The sequence below is a fragment of the Conger conger genome, chromosome 1 (assembly GCF_963514075.1).
Source record: "Conger conger chromosome 1, fConCon1.1, whole genome shotgun sequence".
Taxonomy (NCBI): domain Eukaryota; kingdom Metazoa; phylum Chordata; class Actinopteri; order Anguilliformes; family Congridae; genus Conger; species Conger conger.
Genome location: NC_083760.1, coordinates 4,442,806 through 4,447,805, shown reverse-complemented (window position 1 = coordinate 4,447,805; position 5,000 = coordinate 4,442,806). Strand labels below are relative to the sequence as shown.

At 47.6% G+C, this 5,000-nt stretch overlaps 1 long non-coding RNA gene across 1 annotated transcript in view; it reads right to left on the bottom strand.

Moving 5' to 3' along the window:
• Positions 1-4,389, bottom strand: part of LOC133121415 (uncharacterized) — a 6,103-nt gene extending 1,714 nt beyond the window's left edge. Inside the window, exons 1-2 of the long non-coding RNA XR_009708002.1 lie at positions 4,255-4,389; positions 784-904 (exon numbers count right to left, since the gene is read on the bottom strand). This is a non-coding gene — a long non-coding RNA (uncharacterized LOC133121415). The remainder of the gene's footprint in view (positions 1-783; positions 905-4,254) is intronic.
• Positions 4,390-5,000: the final 611 nt, after the last annotated feature.

Sequence of the window (5,000 nt, the reverse complement as noted above, 5' to 3'; positions counted from 1 at the left end):
AAAAGCGCTGGAAGATACAAAGCAGAATGGAAGGTTGTTTTCCTCACCAGGACGGACAATAGTGGACTAAACGATGACTTAATGTGAACAAAATGTCTGCCATCCCATGCTACCAATACAAGTCAGATAAGGTTTGAGTAGATGATGAAATATAATTGGCCGGGCATATCCAGATTTAATTTCACCCAAAATGGATAAATAGCAGCACTCGTTGAGGCTATGTTCAAATGTGTTATGAGCCAAAATGTCTACTGTCATACGTAATCCCGTTATGGGTCATATTTTCACTAATCCCCTGAGACAGACAAAATCAAATTCCACACAAATTAGACTTGCAGTCATGAGACGTTTTATCAGATGGAAAAAAACAACAGCTTGTGTGAAACGGATCCTTGTATTCATACACCAGATCTGAAGAGGTTTCGATATTCTACGGTAACATTTTGCAATTAGGTTTTAGTTATAAGCAGAGACTCCTATCCAGAGAATCGTACAGTAAGTGAACTGAACTGAACCGGGGCATGACAAAAAACAAGTCACAACCAGCGTTTTTTTGCCTTGTAGTGAGACTTTAAATCGTATCTTTTAAATCTCATTTATTCTCTGAGGTAGAAAATATTAGCTTGTTTGCTACTGTTTGCTTGACACGTGATATTTTCTTACCCCACTGTCAGATCCTGAAATTAGTCAAAGTCTCATACCCCTGGCAATTGTTTTTTTTGTCTTATTTAGCCAAAAATGAATCAAACTAAGAGTTTAAGTCTAAATATAAGATAGGAATACTTGTTGAGATGGACTTATTCTTCGGTTTTTGCAGTGTGCAGACATCGGTCGAGACGTTGGCAGTTTTGCAGCGACATGGTGGAGGTCACAGGGGGAGAACCCTCCCTGCGTACGGGTGGACCTGTAGGAGCGGGGGACGGGGGGGGTGGTGAGACAGAGAGAGAACTGGGTGAGGGGTGTTCATTCTCCCAGGATGCTTTTGGGGGAGAGAACAGGCTCATGAGAAGGAGCGTCTGTGAGATCAATGCTCCATTCAGAGCCGCAGCAGATGGCCCACGTCCCGTCTGCAGCAACACCCTCTCAGCACTAAACAAAGAGCCGGAGCAGCTGCTGCTCCTCCATTACTGCTGCTCCTCCATTACTGCTGCTCCCTCCTCCATTACTGCTGCTCCTCCATTACTGCTGCTCCCTCCTCCATTACTGCTGCTCCCTCCTCCATTACTGCTGCTCCTCCATTACTGCTGCTCCCTCCTTCATTACTGCTGATCTCTCCTCCATTACTGCTGATCTCTCCTCCATTACTGCTGCTCCCTCCTCCATTACTACTGCTGCTGCTCCTCCATTACTGCTGATCTCTCCTCCATTACTGCTGCTCCCTCCTCCATTACTGCTGCTGCTCCATTACTGCTGCTCTTTCCTCCATTACTGCTGCTGCTCTCTCCTCCATTACTATACTCTAGCTGCTGCTCTCTCCTCCATTACTGTACTCCAACTAACTCAGTAATCCTCAGTAACTCAATGCATTTATCCAGTTAACTCAGTCATCCCACTTCATGATACAAGCCCCGGATCCGTGTACCACAGTTCTTAACCCAAAGAGCTGAAACAATTACCGATTTTTATTTAAAATGCTTAATCTGAAACCTCATGTGTGTTTCTGCTGCCTGAAGTTCTCCGTGAGTCTTACCGGTTAAACAAGGGATAAACCAACGGAGAAATAAATGAATAAATGTCACAGAGAGCGCGGCAGACGAGAGGTGAGCGTGAGAAAGGAGAGAGACCCACGGCTGTGTGGGAGGCGCTCTATAAACAAACAGACCTTCTTGGAAAACTGGGCTGGTCTCCTTTCACCGTAAGAAGTCAAACAAATACCGGAGAAGAGAATTCACTTGAGCGGAGGAGTGGAGGAATGGAGGAGAGGAGGAGTAGAGGAGAGCAGGAGTAGAGGAGTGGAGGGGTGGAGGAGTGGAGGAGAAGAGGAGTAGAGGAGAGCAGGAGTAGAGGAGTGGAGGGGTAGAGGAGAGGAGGAGTAGAGGAGTAGAGGAGTGGAGGAGTGGAGGAGAAGAGGAGTAGAGGAGTGGAGGAGTGGAGGAGTGGAGGAGAGGAGGAGTAGAGGAGTGGAGGAGTGGAGGGGTGGAGGAGAGGAGTAGTAGAGGAGTAGAAGAGTGGAGGAGTAGAGGAGAGGAGGAGTAGAGGAGTGGAGGAGTGGAGGAGTGGAGGAGAGGAGGAGAGGAGGAGTAGAGGAGTGGAGGAGTTGAGGGGTGGAGGAGAGGAGGAGTAGAGGAGAGCAGGAGTAGAGGAGTAGAGGGGTAGAGGAGAGCAGGAGTAGAGGAGTGGAGGGGTGGAGGAGAGGAGGAGTAGAGGAGTGGCCCTTATATGGTCATGAAGTCCAGGCAGGGGTGGGGTTGTCCACTAAAAACATGAGATTCCACAAACCTCCACACCCCCGCCCCCCCTACCCCCAAGTTATGTGCAGTGACTCAACAGTGATGCAAAATAAGGACCCTGATTTGTCCATCCAAATATTGTAGCAATGACACAACAACTTGACAAATCACAAGGGTAGACACTTGAGAAAGAAACAACTCCTGGGAGGCATTTCATGCAGCCGGCTGACTCAAATTCCAAAGTGCTTTACTGGCATGACAGAATTTGCATTTGTATTGCCAACTCATGGCAAGGAGCATGTGAAACAAGGCATAATAACAGGGTAATATGATTGTATATGAGAATATATCATTACATACTAAACTAGGCTGAAGTACAAATAGCTGTTCCGGGTTGTACTCAGCAGAGAAGTCTGGCTTTACTCCGTTAGCCAGCTTCGTGAAATACCCTCCTGCTGTGACTATAAGTTGTTGTGGGAAGAAATTATTGGGGCATTTGTTACCACTGACTGATACAGTGCTGTACAACTGATGCTTCTCATCCAACATTCACACACACCAACGGTGATTGGCCGCCATGCAAGGCACCCATCAGCTCTTCAGGAACAGTAGGGGGTTAGGCGTCCTGCTCAGGGACACTTCAACACACCCAGGGCGGGATTGAACCGGCAACCCTCCGACTGACAGAAGACTGTTCTTACCTCCTGAGCTGTGCATGGTTGCAAGACCTATTACTAGGGTGAACTGCACTAATGCTCGAGAGCAAATCTCTCAACAAGACCAGGAAGTGAGCTTCAAAAAGCCTGGTCTTGGCCCATTGAGCACAACAGTAATATAGAAGGGCATTGCAAAAAAATGGAGCAGGGCACCCTGGGGAATGTAGTTCATGCAGCACTAATGAGGAAATACGGTTTTATCCTGAATGGAGCAGAGAACCCTGGGGAATGTAGTCCATTCTGCACTAATGAGGAAATGCAATTTAATCCTGTCACACTGCCAGAACCAAGCCAATCATCTTCTAGATATTTATATTTTTCCCCCCCAGGCATTTTTTACTGAAGTAGCGCAGGTGAAGTATGTTATGTAACTGTACAAAGGTAGTGCTGTACCTGGGAACTGAGCCCAAAATGTCAGAATTACAAACTAAGCACCCTGGCCACTACACTACACCTCTACTCACGAACCGAGAATCACACACAGAATCCCTCAGCTGACCACAACAACGGCAACACTGTCTGTGCTACACTGAAAGCCTTGCCATTGGCTCGGGCGGTCACCTCCACAATCCCAAAATGGAGGACCCTTTGCAGGATTCAGCAGAGCCAGAATAAAAACAGAAAATTCCCCCCAAAACTATAAAACATAAGTAGGCTTTAGTGTACTCTCCAAAACTGGACCGACCGGCCTAAAGCCGGGCAGATGGCCACCCTACCATTGGCTGAGGGGTATGTTGGACATGGACATTCAGCACTGCCAGGTGTCAAACCTGTTTTACCTGTCAGTGGTCAGCTTGATCACCAGGAGCAGACCTGAGTCAGATACAAAATTGTTTTGGATTCAAATACTTTTCTACACTTTGCTGAGCTTGCCTGGTGTATTTGTAACCTATAAAATACCCTCAAAAAGAGTAAACCCCGCTTTCTGGTCCTCTTGTTTGGCTCAGCTGCACCAGGCAAGATCAATCGAGTACAGAAAAGTATTTGAATCCAAGCACTTACGTATTTGACCCAGGTCTGACAAGGATACTAATAACCAGTCACAGCCACAACGAGAGGCACGACACATCTCCACGAGACAGCAGACAATCGTCAAGCGGAAAAAAAAATGGTGAAACTGACATGCGTATTCCTGTAATAAAGCCTACCTTTAGGCTTCATTGGAAGGGTGAAATTGATCTTTGATTTAGCCGGAGATTAGCGTGCTAAGTCACATAACTTCCCAGAGAGGCTGACGGCAGGAACGCGGAGACAGGCCGTTCTGCAGGGGAAGCGCTATTCTGGGCCGACGGCCTGTCAGCTGCCCTGAGAGGCAGCAGCTAATAAAGTTAGACGATTCAAAAAAATAAAAAATAAAATACAAAATAGGTCAGAGCAGCACAGCCATACTGGGGCACATCAGCGGGGGGAGGCAAAAAAGAAATACATGTATCCATTCTTTATTACAAAACACCTCCTGCATAAAGTAATATTGGCAGCCTGCAGCCTAGTGGCTAAGGTACATGACTGGGGCAGCCTGTAGCCTAGTGGCTAAGGTACATGACTGGGGCAGCCTGTAGCCTAGTGGCTAAGGTACATGACTGGGGCAGCCTGTAGCCTAGTGGCTAAGGTACATGACTGGGGCAGCCTGTAGCATAGTGGCTAAGGTATATGACTGGGACCGCCTGTAGCCTAGTGGCTAAGGTACATGACTGGGGCAGCCTGTAGCCTAGTGGCTAAGGTACATGACTGGGGCAGCCTGTAGCCTAGTGGCTAAGGTACATGACTGGGGCAGCCTGTAGCATAGTGGCTAAGGTATATGACTGGGACAGCCTGTAGCCTAGTGGCTAAGGTACATGACTGGGGCAGCCTGTAGCCTAGTGGCTAAGGTATATGACTGAGACCTGGAAGGTCG